Source organism: Cricetulus griseus, chromosome 4 (assembly GCF_003668045.3).
Source record: "Cricetulus griseus strain 17A/GY chromosome 4, alternate assembly CriGri-PICRH-1.0, whole genome shotgun sequence".
Lineage (NCBI taxonomy): Eukaryota > Metazoa > Chordata > Mammalia > Rodentia > Cricetidae > Cricetulus > Cricetulus griseus.
The window spans coordinates 107,491,138-107,512,022 of NC_048597.1; the positions used below are offsets into that span (position 1 = coordinate 107,491,138).

The following is a 20,885-nucleotide window of genomic DNA, read 5'->3' on the forward strand; positions in this document are numbered from 1 at the left end:
TTCTTCTCTTTCTCATAATATGGAGCCCCAGGATTAAGGAAGTGTTGACACAGGAAGTCATTATGGGAGGTCCTGGCTATTTAGATGTAGTATGCACTCCAACTTTTGTTGGAAGGGGGTAAAATTAAACTGTGTTTTTTCAGAAAAATCCAGTGTGCTTAGGAAAAGATAAATCTTGTCAATTTCTCAAGGGAGGGAAAATAAGATAATGGGTTTAGACTTTGATTTAACTAAAAGGGACAGTTTGTCTTTAATTGCTGCTGTAACAGAGTTTTCAGGAATTAAGTTCCACTGAGAGTCCCCAGTGCTCCATCACTGCATCATCTCATCTCTTCTCTACACTGCTTTAGTCCTCTGCAGCGTTAACTAAGACATCTCAAAAGGACACTTACACCCCAGAAAAAAAAAGCCTGTACACAATACCCCCATGATTTCACCTTCCCTACAAAAACACAAAAATCCACCCAGACAAAGGTGAGAAAAAAACAAACCAACAAAACAAGATGATGGAGGGACAGGGGTGTGCGTGATACAATCAGAGGAAAAGAAGCAATTTGTGAATTATTTACAAAGTGATTCTTTTAAATGGATTGTTTTTAGATCATTGTCTAAATTGGATAATTCAGTGTCTAGGTGAGGCTCTTCAAATACCTGGGGATGCAATGAAATCTTAATCACCAGGATATTCAAAACCACAGGAACAAATCCTTGAGACAAATGAGAAAGAAACCAAGTTCCCAAGTATGTTTCTTTCTGCTTTGCAGTATTGTGGCTAACAGAACATGGATTCAGGAAAGCTTAACGTGGGAGGAGGGGACTGGACAGGGCTCATTGGTTAAGAAGGCTTGTTGCTCTTCCAACAGCACCTGAGTTAAGTTCCCAGCACCCATGTCAGGCAGCCCACAACCATCTATAACTCCAGCTCCTGGAGATCTGATGCTGTCTTCTGGCCTCTGTGGTCATTACACTCATGTGTACACATGCATAATTTAAATAACCAAGTCTTAAAATAAAACTTAACTGACTTCTAGATAAACTTTGCTGAAGAGGCCAACCAGATTGCAGCTGGGTCTAACAAAAATATACAGGGACATAGGAAGCTATTTCCCTGGGGCTGACTCCCACAATCCACCTTTGTGTCTTGGGGTTGTGGCTTCACTGTGGCTCTGCATATCCACACCGACATAAAGTTGCTAGAACACCCGATTCTTGCCAGCCTAGATCGAGTTTTTATGGTGTATGACTGCACAGGGCTAGCAGATCCTCACTCCTAGCTGGCCATGAGATCATGTAACTAACAGATCACCCAATCCTATGGGAGATCCATAAGAAGATATGACTGACAGATCCTTAGTCTCAGCTCTGCTAGTTAGTGAGATTTGTGCCAGCTGAGAGGGATGTTCCTGTGCACACAGCTATGGTCCTGAGGGGATGGTGGACAAACTCTGGAGACTTGTGGAGATGTCTAATCTTCAGACAAACTGTTCAGCATGTGAATTATACTCAGGCTTGTAGGAAGTTAAGGTGAAGAGATGAGCCAATCTACAGTTTAAGAGTTGCTGTCAGTGGTCCTGATCCTGCCCAGCCAATGAGGGTTGACTTTTCCATCCTGCCTGAGGCCCTAGCAACAGGAGCTGTCAGCTGCCTAGCCAATGAGGGGCTTCTACACAAGGTCAATGGATCAGAATGCCTGGGTGATGGGAGAGTATATAAGTTTGTATCCATTGCTAAATGAAGGAGTCTGCTGGTTTCCTTTCACGTGACTCCCCAGGTCTGTGTTGTTGACTTCCAGCCTTCTCACCCCTTCCCCCAGGGAGCTGTTAAGACCCAGAAACACACCTAAAACTAAATACCAATAGACCTAAGTTGTCCTTTCTCAGAAAACATACAGAATGGCCAGCAGATATGTGAAAAGGTGCTCAAAATCGACAAACCTCAGAGACTGTATAAAAACTCACAGTGAGACATCACCTAATTGTAGCAGGAATGGATGTCAGCAAAGAGTAAAGCTGGCAAATTCTGGCAAGGATACAGGAAAAGGGAACCCAGCAGCGCTGGGGGAGTGTGGATTAGTATAGACAGCATGGAGGCTCTTCACAAATGTAAAGTATAAACTCACAGCAGACCTGCAAACTTTGTAGGAGACCTGTACAAGCTCAAGTCACACCAAATCTCAGCATGGAGAGGTGAGATGAGCAGGCAGTCCCAGCCCTAGCTATTCACAACTGATTGCTGTTGGAGGAGGGAGGGACAGTTTTTTAAGGGTGTGGCCCCTGGTATAAGGATTCAGGCATTATGCTGGCCTGCCCCTGTCACCTGGCAGAATGCACTCAGGCAATAGTACCCTGGTCTGCCCAGGGTTCCATGGAGTCTGTCCTCAGGTGCAAAGGACCCCTTTAAAAGAAAGACCCTACCCATTTAACAGTCTTTTTGCCTGCTCATCTCTTTCTGCTCTCTTCTCTTTCCTGCTCCTCTCTTTCCACTTTCCCTTCCCTACTCTCCTCTCTTTCCTGTTGTTCCCCTGGGGCAGACCAGACTTTTTCTGTCTCCCTCTTCTCTCCTGTCCTCTCTCTGTGTCTCTTTACCTCTTTTCTCTTTCCTTCTCCATTCCACCTCTGTTACCGGTTGGCCACACCCAAGAATACATGGTCAGCACAAACTGGACTCAATGACTTTAGAAGAAAAAAAAGAACATGAAGTCAGATGGGTAGGGAGATGGGGTGAAATTAGAAGGAGTTAGATTGGGTAGTATAAATTTCATTGTATGAAATTCTCCAAGGATGAATAAAAATATTATTAAAGAAGACATTCCACAAGGGGAAAATAGAACTGCTCTATAATGAGCAGCTCCACTGCTGGGTCTATAGCCAGGGGAAGTAAAATCTTTCTGTTGAAACGATACCCACTCTCCGTGTTTACTGCAGTAACATTCACAATCAATGACCAAGATACAGAATCAACCTGCTTTCCCATTGACTGATCCGACAAATGGGCAAAGACAAATGCGGTATTCAGTGTGTACAACCAAATACCGCTCAGCCACAGAAAGAATAGGTCTTGCCATTTGCAATGATATTGATGGAACTGGGTAACTCTCTAAAAGTAATAATAATAATAATAATAATAATAATAATAATGATAATAATAATAACAATAATAATAACAGAAAGAAGCCAGGCACAGGCTCTTAGTTGAATGCAGACGATGAAAATGTTGATTTCATAAATATTGAGAGTGCAGCAGGTACCAGAGGGTACTAGGAGGATGAATGGTAGAAGGAAGGGAGGAAGAGGCTGGATTGATGGGTCCTAAGTTACAGGCAAGAGCAAGGAGCTCAGAGGAATTATAATTGAGCATTGTGTATCAACTCCCTCTATACAGCTGTGGCTCGGTGCCTGACAGGACAATTCATGGGAGGATAGATGTATTTGGGATCACAGTTTCAGAAGTTTCAGCCACTGGAGAAATACAGGGGTTCACATCATTGTGGCCAAGACACATCCAAGAAGGCACAGATAGGAAGGAGTGAGGGTGAGATAAAGCCCCAAAAACAACCCTCCAGTAACAAATTTCCCTTAACTGAATCTGGCCTTCTGCCAGATACCTCCGGACAATTCCATCATATTATAACTCTATCAAGGGATTGATACATCCATAAGTAGAGTTCTCATGATTCATTGCTGATAATGTCCCCAAGGACAAGCCCAGGGTGAGCGACATTTCTCTACTGCCAAACACACCATCAATAAAATAGAGTTCACACTTAAGATTAGCTGTCACACACTAAATGTCTAAAGTAACAGAGAAAGGGGTTTTGAAGGCTTTTCCATGAAGAATAGCAGGTGACTAAGGAGATGTGTGTAAGTTTATTTGTGGTTTCTCAAGTGTTCATTTATTTTTTCTTTTTTAGGTATTGTTTTTTAATTTTATGTACATTTATGTGAGGGTTTCAGATTCCCTGGAACTAGAGTTACAGATAGTTGTGAGCTGCTATGTGGGTGCTGGGAACTGAACTCAGGACCTCTGGAAGAGTAGCCATTGCTCTTAACCACTGATCCAGCTCTCCAGTCCCAAGTGTCCACTTATTAAACATCAAAAGTTTCCATTTAATTGGCACACTTTTGTTTTTTATATGTAATTTTAAAAAAACACAAAAAAGCAAACTCAACAAGAAGAAAAGCATGCTATCCAAATTCTGAAGATCCCCATGCACTACATTAAGAATTTTTGAGGAAGATATTTCAGCAGAAAAATGATAGATTCTGTACTTGCCAACTGTAGGACAGGAGAAGACTAGAAGATCATCTTCAGAGAGGTTGAAGCCATCAGTGATTGTCAGACCTGATAAGGACCAGCCTTGCTGCCTCCTTTCTTGGGCCAGGAACTTCCAGGAAGGAGGCAAAAATGGAACTCTGTCATCTGGCTTGTCTCATTTAGTCCTTGGATAGCTCTTGCAATGTCCCCATTACTGGTCAAGGACACTACCTTTCATTACAGCCAGGGGCATGCTCTACAGGGTCTCCTGAGCCTGGCACATGCTACTCCTGGAACACTGCCTGCTGCTCTCTTTAACCCCACCCCCACCCCCAGCTCCTCTTCTGAAGATTCTCCCAAGGCCAGATGCTCTGTATTATCTCACAGCTGCCATGCCTAGGCTGAGAACAGAGATGCCAGCTGCTGGATCGGCTCTTATCCTCTAGAGCCACGAATGCCAGATGCCTTGTGGAAATCTTTAATCTAGGGCTCTACTTGACAAAGTAGATCCAGGTCCTAAAACACACCACCACCTTCTGTCACCACCTACCTTCCTAGATTTGACAGTACCCAGTGGCCGTCCTGCTTCTACTTCTGACCTCTATGATTCAGTGCACATTCACCAGTCATGTAGACTTGGATCATGCCAACCATGCATCAGAAGCCTGCTGTTTTCCATCCTAACTCTGGGTAAAAGCTTAGCTCCCTGTCATTTGCTTCAGCAACTACTGTATAAGCTGATCCTTGACTACTTTTCTGGCCCATCTCCTATGCCACCCTCTTTCTCTTCTGCTGACCCTACACTAGATTTTCCTTCCCACGAGCACACCATGTACATGCCTACCCCAGGACTGTAGCCCTGGATATTCATTCCTTCTGTCTTCAGTTCTATTCATCCATGTATAGATCTCTGGGATCTCTGCATGGGTCAAGGTCAGAGTAAACCTCCTCTAGCACTGGACAGAAAGTCATACCTTGATCATAACACTGACTAATGGCTTAGCTTTACCCATCTCATTATTGCTTACACATTATCTATAGAGGGAGGAAGGGACATAAAAAAGAGTTGAGGAACAAGGAGAGAGGGATGCAGGGATATATGCATGGATGGATGGATGGATGGATGGATGGATGGATGGATGGGTTCCTAGATGACTGAGTCCATGGATGTGAAGATGGATAGCTTCATGGAGGGATAGACAGAAGCATAGATAGGTGGGCTTTATTTCTTCTCACTGTAATATGAGCTTCATGAGGGCAGCATTTTCACATGTCTTTTCATGCTATATTTCACAAGTGTTCTAGTTTTCTAAATGTTGGTACTGATTTAAACATTTAGAAGCATTTTAAGCAAATTACTAATTCTTACAAATTAATAATATTTTATATCATTTTCTTCTGTTCCTTCTTTTCCTTCCTTTTATTCAAGCCTTGCCCCTTATGCAAATGAGGGTGTAACAGAAAAGAGAAGAAGGCAAGATTAAAAGTCTCCCTAACTTATTTTTTCCACCTCGAGTTTTATCTAAATGATATTTGTCACCAGTATAAGAGACAGCTCGATAAATTATAGAGCTGTCAGAAGTCTTCGGACTGAATTAGGAGAGAAGAGCCTGCATCTTCAAAGGCAAAGCAGGTGCATAGGTGCCAGGAGGGGCCACCCATGGAAAGTGGTATTGAGATGTGATCAGAGATCAACTCAGTGAGGAATGGGTTTCCTAGTCTTTAAGAATAGGTGTTCCTCGGGGCTGGAGAGATGGCTCAGAGCTTAAGAGCACTGACTGCTCTTCCAGAGGTCCTGAGTTCAATTCCCAGCAACCACATGGTGGCTCACAACCATCCGTTATGAGATCTGGTGCCCTCTCCTGGTGTGCAGATATACATGGAAGCAGAATGTTGTATACATAATAAATAAATAAAATCTTTAAAAAATGAAATTTGCAGGAAAGAGGGTGGAACTGAAAAATAGTATATTAAGTGAGGTGAACCAAGCCCAGAAAAGATAAATGCCACATATTCTCTCTCATCTATAGATCTTAGCTTCAAATGTCTAGATTTTTGTATGTTTAATTTACAGTGGCTGTAGAAGTCAGGAGGCAGAAAAGGCTCATGAGAGGGGAAAGGGAATAGGTACTCCTCGAAAGGACACACCTGAGAGTCAGAAGGCCATGGATTGACTGACATCCACCCAGACAGATAAATGGAGTTTGAAGTCACAATAATTAAATTTTGAGAAGCAGAAAGTAATACCTCTTGCACCTCTTGATCCATCTTCTGTAACTAAAGAACAAGATATCCTGATGAGAATAGACCATCTGTCCTCATTTCCTTTCTGTTGTGATAAACACCATGACCAAATGTAACTTAGAGGAAGAAAGGTTTCATTCCATTTTATATACCCAGGTCACAATTCAACACCGAAGGAAGTCAGCAGGAACCCAAGTAGGGACTAAAGTAGAAGCCATGGAGCAATGAAGCTTACTGGTTCATGATGAGCTAGCTTTCTTCTACAGGCCCAGTTAACTAGAGTATGATGCTGCTCACAGTGGGCTGGGCCATCTCACATCAATCATCAACTAAGACAATTTCTTGCATGGCCACAGGCCAATCTGATGGAGGAAGCTCTTCAGTTGAGGTTACCCACTGTCAGATGTACTAAGTTAATAACCAGGATTGACCATCACATCATCTTTCCAGAACACTCCAAAGAAACCAACACACTGAGATTTCCTTCATAACCCAGTTGAGTTACCCAAGGACAAACATTATTCTAGAAGGGTTGTAGGAGAAGACTCAGCAATAAAAGGTCAAGAGCCACAAATACCCTCCCTTCTAAGATTCATCCTCTTAGTGTTGACACAGCTATATAAACCCAGGTGCTCAGAGGAAGTATCAGGCTCTGAATAAAGGAAGACAGCATTTTGACTCAACCCTTAGGGGGATGAACTTGGCCAAGCTGCTTAAGTTCCTGTGCCTTTGTTTACCTATATATAAAGAAAGACAAGTGTGACCCTTCTCTGGGATGGATGTAGATACTGAATATGTTCTAAGGCAAACTTCATGACAGGAATTAGCTGTGTTTAGCAGGCAGCATAAGCCATGGGATGTCCCAGTGGGAGCTTGAGGCAAGCTTTTTGAAGCATTGATCTAAAGTCCTGTGGACAAGGACTCCCAGGATGTTCCTGAAGAAGAGGCAAGCCCAAATACTTAACCAGGGTAATCCAGAGAGTACACCTGACAGTGGCCAGCATAAGAAAGGGTCCATATTCAGTGTTGATCAGAGCAGGACATGAAGTTACCCCATATGTTCAGAGGGCAACCTCAGTGAATGATGTGGATCTGTCAGGTGAATCATGAAATGATACATAAACCTGTCGCACTATCATTTGTGCTGGTTAGCTTTGACTGTCAGCTTGACACAACCTAGAATTACTTGCGAAGAGGGTCTCAATGGGAGGAATCATCTAAATCAGGCTGTCCTGTGGACATGTCTGTGAGATATTGACTTCATTTAGTTCATTGTCATAGGAACACTCAGTCCATTGTGGGTAGTACCAGAGCCCAGACAGGAAATCCTGACCTGTATAAAAGGGGTAAAACCAAACTGAGCACAAGCAAGTAAGCATGCAAGCAAGCAAGCATGCATGCATACATGTGTTCATTTCTCTTTGCTCCCTAACTGTGGATGTGATGTGACTAGCTATTTGAAGTTTCTGCCTTGACTTCCCTACTATGAAGGACTGTAACCTGAAACTGTGAGATGAAATAAATCCCTTTTACCCCATAAGTTGCATTGGGGCAGGATTTTTTTTTTTTATCAAAGCAACAGAACACTATGCTATCATATATGACAGACTTTCCTTGTTTTTGCAAGGGTAAATAGTATTCCATTTTCCTTCACTGTTTCACTGTTGAATGCTTGGATTGCTTCTGTACCTTGGCTATTGTGCTACATAAACTGGTCATTTTCAAGTACTCATTTCATTTCCTTCCGGAAGTGGGATTCTGGGACTGCAGAGCAAACTTATTTTCATTGTGAGTATTTTCCATAAATATTTATGAAACCAATGTACATCACCAACACTTTCCACCAAAGCCACTGTGTGTAAAATCTTTGGGTGTGTAACTGTTTAGCCAGTTTTAAATAAGTATCACTGAAATGCTGTTAGAAGTAAAGTCTAAATGAAAGGAATATGGCCATCATTCCTGTCTCTTTTATACTTTTTTATATTTCTTAAATTTTGATAACAATATCACACAAGACCTTCTGATGATACCAGACTTTTACTGAAGAGATGTAAGGAAATACAAGAATTCTCCCACTCTGCTGGTGGAGTGCACAGGCTGTGCAGACACTTTAACGAATGCCTGTCAGAGCAAGCAGCCTTAGCATGTAGCACAGACACTGCTTACCTGGGCTTATATGTTCAGAAAACATATTTTCAAGACCACAAAACATGGATGCAGTAGTTATCTGAGGGGAGTTACTCCTCAGAGTCCCAAATTGGAAACCACCCACATAGTCTTCAAGGGGATTCATACGTGGCATTTGATGTGTTTGTATGATGGATGCCAAGCACAATATCCATTACACTTTAAAAATGTTGTAGTATTTAGATAACAAGCTGATGGACATTCAAAGTAGAATGGACACACATACATACACACACACACACATACACACACACACACACACACACACACACACACAGAGAGAGAGAGAGAGAGAGAGAGAGAGAGAGAGAGAGAGAGAGAGAGAGAGAGAGAGAGAGAGAGAGAATAGACCAGAATATCTTATGCTTGCATGATAGAATGTGAAAAAAGAGTAAAAGGTAAGAGGTGTTTGTATGATGGCTGCCAAAAACCATGTTCCACCACATCAGACATGAGTCTCACTGGCATTAGTTTGGTGAAAAGAACTGAGAACAGAAGTCTCCCCTATGACTTTATTCACATGGAGTCTGGTCCAAGAAGCCCCAGCCTGTGGTTGTGAAGGACAAAGCAATTCTCCTTGGGATGACTGAGCATGGGCAAGCATGAGTGTAAGAACACTTTTTAGGAGAGTTACCATGCTGACTCTGGCTGGTGGATGCCTACAGCAAGAATGTGGAGAATTTCACTGAGTCATCCACTTTAGACTTTTGTATTTTTCTCATGTGTAACTAACTCAGTGGGAATTAGCTGTTAAATATCCTAATGCCACCAGTGAGGTATTATCAGGGAAGAAACTGTAGTGCAGAAGAGAGCAGGGTGGCAGGGTCACTGGGTCATCCATTCATGGAGCCTGCCTACAGCATAGTCTATAGAGTTTTCCTTGAATATCCATCCTATCATCAGCCAGCACTTCGTCATTCTAGAGCTAAAGATCTGATGCTCGCTCAGCAGGGGATCATGAGCCTCACACTCCCTGCAGGGTTTCTTCAAAATACCATCTTCAGAAGTTAGGTAGAAAAGAAACTGAGGCTGGCTGTGAGGCCTGGGAAATACTGCATTTATAAGGATTAAGGCGAAGAAATATCCCAAACTGGAAGTGCACAAGGGAAATGAGTTTCCCTTTGGCAGCTGATTTCTGTGGGAATCTGGAAGACAGAGCACTGCTATTTGGGCTGAACACCTCATCTGTGGCGAGTAAATCTACCCAGGGTAATCTAGTTGGGCACTGGGTGGCTGCCCAGCTTTTCAGAGTGAGTCAGTGGTTTTTGTTTTTTTCAATGCTAACTTAGACTCCACAGTTCTCAGTGAGTCAATACTTCTAAATGATGGCTTAACTCCCATTTTCAGTGCACAGTACATTAATACACAAATATGAAATTAATTTCTTCCCCTTTTCTCTTGGCCCACTTTCATGAAAAGTATAGGCTATTTTTTATTTTATTAAATTAAATATCTTATTAAAATAAAAAATTAATTTTTAAGATTTATTCTCCCCCCCCTCGTGTGTGTGTGTGTGTGTGTGTGTGTGTGTGTGTGTGTGTGTGTGTGTGTGTGTTTCTATTCTGAATGCTCAACAAGCTGTTTTCCAAATACTAGAAAACTTTTACAGCACAGCAAATTGTACTATTTTCTTTTCAAATGCATACTGGTCCCCTTTGGTGTGGATGGACTGTGTGTCCCTGTTAATTGACTTCAAGTTAGGGCTCGTGGCCTATTTCAGTGAGCCTGTGTCATAAGACAAATGAGAGATGAGCCCATGAGCCAGATACTTAAAGGATAATTGTGTAGTTCCCAGAAACATCCAGGGATAGATAGACTATGAGCAGACTAGGAGAGGACCAGTTCTGTCTCACTGAGCCTCGGGGAGAGGATGCCAGAGACCAAGGGGAGAAATAAAAAGCTAGAATGCATTTCTTGTATAGGCAGTAGACTCAAGAGACTAAATGATTATGCAGTGTGTCATGGCCAAGGAATACTTACATGGGTACAAATGTGGCTTTTTCCAAGCTCTGAGGTTTGTGAGTAGAATAAGATTCTCGTGTCCCAAGAAAGCAAGAGGATGGCTAAGAGGTTGCTGACCTTCAAGGTGATATATAGAAAGATATCTTGATATTGCAGAGAATTCTGCGGGGATCCATAGGTGAAACCTCTGGAAGATTGGATTCAGGCAGCAGTGGCTGTCAGCTGGCTCCATGATGGCCAGACCCAGGGTCCCAACACCCTCCTCTCAAACCCGTGGTCCCCACAAGCTACTCAGGCTTGTAAATAATGATGCAGAATGGGTGTGATTTGATTGCATGCTGAACATTCAATTAAAGACCAAAAAAAGAAGGAAGTAGTTCCTCCTTGTATTTGGCTCCCTTGTCTGTTAGGTCAGACTTGTATCAACAGTCACTTCTTATCTTCAAGGTCTTCATCTATCCATCTTCGATTGGCACTTCTAAGTTCTCTGTGGTATTGGGCAGAGTCCAGCTAGGAAGACAAGTTTAATCAGCAGCAAGCTAGTTTAGAAGACATTCGATCTATGCTAAGATGTTCAAAATGCTGACTGTTATTAAAGCAATCACAGAAACACCTCCTAAAGGTGCTGGTAGAACTGGAGAGCACGGTGGGATTGTCAAAGTAAGACATGGAGAGAGCACCTATCACAGGAGACAATCTGGGAAGGATACAGCAGGAAAGATGGATCTCCCAGCCCTGGTAGAAGATGAAATCTTGGAAGGGTCTTCGTGGTGGGAACTGGATATACTAAGGAGGCAAGATCAGGGGTATGGAAGAGGGTGGGAGAAAGAGATGAAGAAAATGATTAAGAGAAGGAAGAAAGAGAAAGGAAGAGGAGATAGGGAGGAGGGCGAGGTAAAGAAAAAGTGATTGGGGAGAGAGATAGAGCCTGGCATGACTTTGGTCTCTCCCTCAAAATTCCTGTGCTTTTTTCTCTACTGGCTATGTCTTCCCAAATACTGAGGAACAAGAAACCCCAAGGGGAGTTTGCAGTGATCCAGCCCCTATGATTTAGAGCTTAGTGGGGGAGAGTAGTGTGAAAAAGGTTGGCGTGTCTGTATCCTGCAAGGTAGCTGGCTTTCCAGGAAAAGGTTCCATGGTTGTGTGTGACAGCCCAACATTGAGGGAGAAGCCTGTTGTTCTCCTAGTGCAATAATCATGGCCACCTAAGAGCCCTCAGTTGTCAAGGCATGAAACACAATTAAAGGGGGAAGCTTCTCCTTCCAGCTTGTCATATGTAAACTGATATGGAATGGGTACCAGGGATGCTCTCAGTCCTAAAGCCCAGGACAAACATGAACATACACTTTCCTAGTGGCAAATGTTTGAATCATACCAACTTCACAGAAACGTGCTTGGACAAGAGGCTGCTGCAAAGGTGTCAAAACCACACATGTGTGACCCCATGTCCCTCCAGCATTGATCCTTGGCTCCTCTTGCCAAGTATCTATTGCCATTGGCCCTGCCATTATCTTCCCCAGGATGGAGACAAGCAGCACCCCAGATGCTTGGGGAATTGAGGGTGGCAAACCCATGGAAATTTCCCCGGCTGAAGTGAGCTTCCCTCCCAGGGCTGTGCTCCCTCATTCAAGGCTGGTCAGTGCACTGCTGACCTGGTGTCTCATAGCAGAGGAGGAAGGGACACCTGAAATCTAAGGCTCTCCAGTATCAACCCAGACTCTGTTCAAACTACACAAGTTTCAGCCTCTCCTCTGCCTACTCGTACTTATTCCCCATGCTCTCCTCAGGATAGGATCCTAAATCTTCCTCTATACACATTTCCATCACAGAATAGCTTCCTGGGGGCCCCTCCCCTAAGGTGAGGATGCCAGTTCTTAATGAGATTCCCAAGGTGCCCTGCCCCTGGCTGGGCTCACCTCAAGGTCTGAGCCATCCGTGGTACCCACCGAACCATTCAGCTCTGTTCTGATATCATCAAAATTGCTTTATATGCACTTTAATCTAATGATAAATATGAGATCAAGCCATGCGGTGAGCGATGATGACTCATGCCAAGGATTCCACATTCAAGGGTGTCCAGAACGCCACTCACTGCCAAACTTCCCCAGTGGCCTGCCCATCCTCACCCCCAGATCTGAGCCCCCATGTCCTTCCTCTCTTGGTCTCTTCTTCCTATCCTCCCTTATCTGGCTTTCTTCCCAAGAAAGATGGAAGTCATTATTTTCCTGATCTCATTCCCCTCAGGGTTCCTGCTTATGACCTCCAATGATGACCCCTTGGAGGGCCAGCCTCTCTCCACTCTATGCCTTCCTCCTTGAACCAGAGAAGAGCCTCCAATACAGCCTGGCCACAGACAAGCTTCACATTCTTGATCCACAAGGGAAGCTTGCAATTTCATCATGTGACCCCGGCAATCTTAATCAGAATGTCTATAATTTTAAAAATATTTAAATGTACTCTGGCAATTTTATATAATGTATTTTGTTCATTTTCAGCACCACCTTCTCCACATAATCTTTTACACCTCCACTCTCCTTACCCCCAATTCCATGTCCCTTAAAAGTTTTAATAACCTATCTACTCTAGTGCCCCTGCCCCATATTCTCACATGTATGGGGCCATCCATTGGAGCATGGCAAATCTTCTGGGATCTACAGCCTTTAAAACACTGATTCTTCCTCCCCAGAAGCCATCAACTGTCTGTGGCCCCTTGGTTATGGGTGGGGGCTCATGAACCCCTTCCCAGTCCATTCTGGGATTGTTTACTGGCTTAATCTTGGGCAGGCAATCACAGCTGCTATGAGTTCTTGAATACAGTGACTTTGTTATATCTCCAAGACATACTTTTGCTCTGATCTTCCCTGACTGCTGACTCTTAGGCTTTCATCCCCTGTTCCTTGGAGGTCCATGATATTCAGGATATGGTAGGACTGTCCAATTGTAGCCAAGCTCTCCAATGACTCTTACTAGCTATGTTTTGATCAGTTGTGAGTTTCTGCATTAACCACTTTGTGCCCCCTGAACAAAGACATTTCTCTGATGAGGTCTGAGAACTGCACTGTTCTATGGGTCTAGAGATCTGAGTTCAGAAGACCATTAGCTATTATGTCCATTTGGAATAATAATGATAGTAGGGCCACCCTGTGGCCTGTGAGCTTCCCACTATGGATTTTTGGCCAAATGTACAGCACCAGGCAAGTGTGGTGGGTCTTATATTCATTCAGTCAGAAAGTAGTTGGTTACACCCACATCACCCTTGTGCTGCAGTAACAACATGAACCAGTGCAGGTGGGACTTCCTGGGTAGACTTTGCAAGAGAATATTTTCAGCATCAACTTTTCTCTGTTTGCCTCTTCCCTCATTCCCAGGTGCCTGTTGACATGAGGAAGTCACTGCATCCAGCCTGGAGAAACTTTCTCTGGATTCCATTTTACTGTGCATACCTCTATATGGAGAGGCTTGTGACCTACCCTTGTCCCTTACACACATACCTACGAATGGCACTACCTCTGATCCATCCCTCACATCCAGAAAGGCAGAGCATCTCTACAATACACCAATGTATAGTTTTTGCCCTGTTTTACTCCAGTGCCCCACAGAACCCTACACCACGTATTCCTTGCTGAGTCCTACATGGAAACAGGTCTTGGCTTCTGTGAATTTCACAGTATTTATGGAGATACAGTGCCCCATGCCTTATGGAAAAGTACATAAAACAGGCCCTGTGGGGACATGAAGACCTTCCACCAGCACACCACAATTCCTTCCTTACTCACTGACACAGCCCCCCATCTATTACACACACACACACACACACACACACACACACACACACACACACACACACACACTCCTCACACCTCTCCTCTGCAGAGCTTGGAACTCCAGCCACCTGAGTGATGACACAATATGAAAATATTCACAGCATGATAGCATCTCAAGTCATAGAGAGGCAAGTGCAGCACAAAACTGATTTAAAATGGAAAATTAAATGTGGCCGCCATTAATGACATATTTGTGGGTTCTGCATTTTACAATTTCTTCTGTGACTTGAGGGAGGGAGGATGCCATGGTGGAGATTTCTTACCAGGAGGAGCAGTTGTGCCTGCCAGGTTTTAATCAACTTGCTTGGCTGTAAGAGTCAGCTGGCACCCACTGTCTTAGGGAAGTACGTGCCCAAGCTATTGAGCTTCTGGTTAGCAACAGTGAGACCCCGAGGGGATGCTACTCAACATCTTTCTCTACACTTTAGGTCCAGGGTGGGCTGTTCTCACCCTGACGCTCCCTGGTATCTCACAGGTACAAAGCATCTGTTCTTCTTGCCCTTCCTTCCCCTCTTCCTCTGAGGCCATCAAAGTGTATGAGGAAGTCAGTGCATAGTCACAGGTTCAGAGAGTGTAGAACTAGGGATGCGGCCGGCTCAATTAGTAGGGTTCTTGCCTAGCAAAGCCCTGGAGCTTCAATCCTCATATCAGATGGACCAGGAGTGTTGGTGTATGCCCATAATCCCAGCACTTGGGTGTTCGAGGTAGAAGGATGAAGAGATCAAGGTCATCCTCAGTTACTTATAGAGTTTGAGGCCAGTGTGGGCTACAGGGGATCCTGTCTCAAAAAACAAAACAAAACAAAAACAAACAAACAAACAAAAAAACCCCTAGTACTTTTATTCAGTAGTATTTCATTTGTATTTGAGAAATTTCTATCTCAGGTACTAGGGCCTAAAGCTCCTTTCTTAGTCATCTAGCACCCTGCTGCAGCTCAAGACATCAACTCTATTATGCAATGCCACACTGATTAAACGCACTTTCTTTCTTTACTTAAATACATCATTTTGAAAGGAAGCTTTATTGCCTGGCTGTTAAGCGTAAACTGGTACCACTTGCTATCAACAGAAGGCAGCTATAAACATGCAGGAGGAGAAGGAAGCCACGCTACTGATTCCATCCACACCCGATTGCCTGCCAAAGGTTCTGTGTCTAGACTTGTTTTCTGATGTGCAAAAATGGCACCAGTTAACAATAGGGTTTAAAGACCCTGGTGAGAGGAGCCTTTTTCCTTAAGATAAGACTGCAATAGAAGTGCAAAATGAAACTTCCTTTGTAGGGGTACATCATTGCAGGCGGAGATAGTTCAGTGGTTGAAGAGCTTGCCATGTGAGGCTAAGGACTAGAGTTTAAATCTCCAGAGACCACATCAGTTACAGGAGCTTGTGATACCCCACCCCTCTAATTCCAGCCTTAGAAGATGGAGACAGAGGATCCCCAGAGCAAGTGGGCTAGCAAGACTAGCCATATGGGTGAGCTCTGGATTTGATAGAGAGATCCTGACTCTATGAATAAAGTGGAGAACAGTAGAGGGATATTTCTTACATCCACCTCTGGTCTCCTCATGAATGTGCATACAAGTACAAAAGCATGCATACACTCACATACACACATGTATGAACATACACACATGTACATTTTTACATTTTGTAACAAAAAGAGAGATGGAACTGTATGATTGTGCTGCCCTTTGTAATCCTGGCTTGCTGCCTTTCGGGGCCACTGGGGTAAGCAGACTTGACTTTCCTGGATACATAATACAATAAATGCACAGACATATCCCAACTGAAACACTCCTATTTATATTTGTGTGTATGTGTGTATGGTGTGTGTGTGTGTGTGTGTGTGTGTGTGTGTGTGTGTGTGTGTGTGTGTGTGTGTTTATGTTTCTGTGCATAGCTGTGGGGGTGCCAGGACCTACATGTTGGAGTCTGAAGACAACCTGGGTTGTTCATCTTCTACCATATTTGAGAAAGGATATCACCTTTGCTATTTACCACTGCATATGCCAGCCCTCGAGCTTCCAGAGGACATCTGTCTTGTCTCTCTCTCCCATCTTGCCATTGGATTTCTGGGGTTACAGATGCATTCTACTGTTCCTGGTTTTGCATGGACTCTGGAGATTCGAACTCCGGTCCTCAGACTTGTATAACAAATGCTTTGCTCACTGGGCCATTTCCCTGGCCCCTGAAGTGAGTCCCTTTTCAAAAACAAAAACCAGTGTTATTTGTGGAAAGTACAATACTCAGTGCACTGACAGTGGCATTGGACACATAACCAAGACATGTGAGTTGGTCTGAGCCATGGGAACACATCAGAGCACTGGCATTGCCTCCGGATGTGAACTGCAGCAATTAGAAGCTACCTGAACTCTTTCTAGGTTCCTCCTGAGTGCTAGAAAAGCTTGTGCTCATTTGTTTCTGATGTCCGAAGCCTCACAAGGTGCCTTACACCGCTGTACCTTTAAAAAGGGTTCCCTTGGCAGGCTTCCCACAACAAGGCTGAAACATCGCCCAGTCAGCCTTGGTACTCTGATGGACAGAAGGCTTCCATACATACCTACCAGAAAATCCTGCCATCAACCACCACTCTGGTAATCAGTGGCCATCACTGTAGAAGCATTGCTAAAACTCAGACCCACTGAGCTGAGACCCACTTGACAGAGCTGAACCCACTTAAGCATCTCTAAGCATCTTATGTGAACTTTTGGCTGCCTATCTGCTGTGGACTGAGTGACAGGTACAGCTACTGCGTGTGTTTGGATGGCATCAGTAGTAGGTAGCAAGCCTGCCTGGGGGAAAACTACAAATAAATAGCATGCCAAATGTCAGAATGAAGGCATACCCCTGTTGATGGTGAGGGGAGCCGTAACCAAACCTGGCTTCATCAGATTGAGAACCTGACCATCAAACTTCCTATGGATATTGGTCAGCTACATTCCAAGGCCATTTCTGTGGAGGCAGGGGCTGCATCCTTCTGCATGTTGATGAAGTGATGCTGCTTGCACCCACTGCTCTTGCTTTTAGCAAATGCTGTCTTCAGTTTTCTGTACATCTTAACCTCATCCAACCCTTCCGAGAGACCCAGGCATATATGACTGTTGGCTGCAGCATGCCTCCCTCTGGGACTTGATGACTGGTGATGATCCTCCAGTGAAGAACAATTAATGTGAGGATAAGAAACCCATGGCACTGAGGATTGTTTAGTTAGCCAAGTGTCTGCCACACAAGTATGAGAACCTGAGTTTGATTCCCCAAAACCATGTACAAAAGCCAGGCCTGGTGGTGTGTGCTTGTGATTCCACTGCTGGGGACTCAGAGACAGGCAGATATCCTGAAACTTACTGACCAGTCAATCTATCTAGGCCAGTTATATAGAACCTAGCTTCAAAAAAGAAGAAGAAGAAGAAGAAGAAGAAGAAGAAGAAGAAGAAGAAGAAGAAGAAGAAGAAGAAGAAGAAGAAGAAGAAGAAGAAGAAGAAGAAGAAGTGGTGAACAACCCATGAGTAATGACACCAAAGATGGTCTACTCTTGTACTTTTTTTTTTTTGGTTTTTCGAGACAGGGTTTCTCTGTGTAGCTTTGGAGCCTATCCTGGCACTCTCTCTGGAGACCAGGCTGGCCTCAAACTCAGAGAGATCTGCCTGCCTCTGACTCCCGAGTGCTGGGATTAAAGGCATGTGTCACCAATGCCTGGCTTACTCTTCTACTCTTAACCAATAATCCCCTCCAGCTCTAATTCCCAATACAAAGACTATGATGACAATATAAAAAGTTAAAAGAACACAAAAAGAGAAAACAAATAGTTTTGTTGGGGTGGAGGGCTGTTATCCATGAAAGCACCATGTCACCAGGTGTTGAAATACCAAGAACTCCCCATGGAGAAGAAAGGGAAACAGCAGCAAGGAATGGAGGCAGAAGCCACATATACAAAAGAACACGGGCAAAGAAAGCATTGTGCATTCTGGAAGCTTAGTTGACAGTAGATCTTGGATGGCATGGAGGAGTATCAGTAGATGGGCTGTAGACCAGACATAAAGGCTATTTCTCAGTTTGAACAATAGACAGAACTATGTTCTCCAGGGAACTGAGAGCCAGCAATTTTAGTGCAGGTGCACATTGACTTGTTATGTTTGAAAGGATGCTCTTCCTCTTCCAGTGTAGAATGAGCCCTAGAGGAGGAACAGTGGAGGTGGGAGGATTCTTTACCAGGCTCCAACAATAGTCCAGATACGAGCTGATGCCAGGAGAGCAGAAGTCAGCAAGTTAAACACCTGAGGAGCAGACAGAACTGCTCATGATTGAAATCAAAGTGGATAACATAGACATTGAAAGCAAAGGCTTTGGCCTGAAAGACCTGATGTCAGATCTCAACACTGCTACTTCCTAACTCTGCATTTCCCTGTCATCCGGCTTGCCAGCACTGCTTTCTTACTGCAAACTGGAGGTGATTTAAATGGCTTTCTTGGGATTTTCATGAGGGCTAGATAAAAGAACACACAAAGACTCATGAACAGAGTCCTAAGTACATACTGACGACTCAGCAAACAATGCTTGTGTCTTCCCTGATATGATTGCTGTTGTTCTTAATAAGATAGAGGTAACAGGACCCTCAGGCCTCCACCCCAAGTGCTTCATAGATTTTTCTGGCTGAAGATGGATCCACTCTAATCCCATATCATGTCCTTTCCTTTCAGGGCAAAGCCTTTGCTTTGACATTTAGTACCTTCAAGATCCATCCATCAGAAAGGGATCTGGCTTTGTACATAGCTCTCTTGTCATGGTTGCAACACAAGAAACTTTCTTTATGGAATTATAAGCCTGTTCATTCCTGAAGTATGATACAAATGAGCCACCAAATATTCCCTTCTGTTTAAAAAGACTTATTTACTTATGCTTCACTCATGCCAATGTGTGTGTTGCCTACATGACGTTCACCGGCAAGGTGCCTTTGGGAGCGAATAGAGGGCATTGGATCCCCTGGACCTAGTTACTGGTAGTTGTGGGTTGCCATGTAGGTGCTGGGAACTGAACCCAGGTCCTCTGCAAGAACTGTTATGTGCTGTTAACCACTGAGCTATCTCTTCAGCTCTATAACATCTTTTTTAATGTTAGTCAACAGAGCCTTCATTTTCATCTTTCTTTAACAAGAAATGACCCAAGGATTTGTTGGTCCTGAATGTCCTTTCTGCCCCCACCCAATGATCATCCCTAATCAACTCTTTCTGTCATGAACCATATCTTCACAGGCCCCTTATTTCTCTTCTGGATTGGCTTGAGGCCAAGGGAAGTACCATCTGCATGGAGAAGGTAGAGAAGGGAAGGAGGCATGCATGCTCTCTTTGTCCCTCATCACTGGATCTGACATGAGTTGTGCAGATGTTGTTTTTAGATATCCCATCCACACACCTTTGTGCAGACACACAGTATTCACAGGATACAGGATGCTGTTCATTTCTCTCCTTGTCCTTTCAGATCTGGAGAGGCACTACCTACAGTCTCTGCAGCCTCCTTATCCCTCCTACTCACACCTCCATAATCATTGCTCTTTGACATTGCTTTCTCTCCTTCGGTTTCCAGCTTGTTCCATGGATATAATAGCAAGGCCTGCAGCAGAATCTCAGCTAGGCTGCTGATCTCTTGACGCATCATATTCCTTTTCGCAGCAATGGAGAAGAAAAAAAGGGAGGAAAAAGAATGGTGGTGTTGGTGTATGTGAAGCTTGTGTTTACCTGCATCTGAGTGGACAGAGAGTTTTGTTTTGTTAGATGAAGTTGGTGCCCAGTGATAATGAGTGAGACATGAGATGCAAGAGAAATCATTACAATTTGCAGTATTTTCTGAGAAAAGAGTCTCTGAAATGGTTTAATCAGATGCATCTGATAAGGATAATGACATAGTAAGATTCCAGGAATCACGCAGAGGGAGAGAACTAGATTGAAGGCAGCTGCTAACCTTCCAGCCAGGAGTCAGCAAGGGCGAGGAACCTGGGATGGGATACACAGTAGGACTCTGATGGGGCTCCTTGCAGGTGCTAATGGCATCCCCAGGCAGGCCGACACTACCCTTGGCACTCAGGAGATGCTGTGGAAGGTAAGACTCTCTTTTCTGGTTCTTTCATTTACTTCTACTGTATGTGTACAAGTGTTCAGCCTGAGCATAGGTTTGTGCACTACCTGTGTGTAGTGTCTGTATAGGACAGAAAAGGGGGTTAGATCCCCTAAAACTGGAGTTAGAGCCATGTGATTGTGGTGGTTTCGAGATGTCATGTGGATGCTTGGAACTGAAACTGGGTCCTCTGCAAGGGCAATAAGTGCTCTTAACCATGGGGCCATCTCTCCAGCCCCTATCTCCACTTCTGGCATAGCTTCTCCAGCTAGAGCAGAGAGAAAGAGGGAAACCATCTCTGAGCAGC

At 44.0% G+C, this 20,885-nt stretch overlaps 1 protein-coding gene across 1 annotated transcript in view; it reads right to left on the bottom strand.

Moving 5' to 3' along the window:
* Tmem132d (transmembrane protein 132D) overlaps window positions 1-20,885 on the bottom strand; it is a 590,650-nt gene that overhangs the window by 230,850 nt on the left and 338,915 nt on the right. The window lies entirely within an intron of this gene.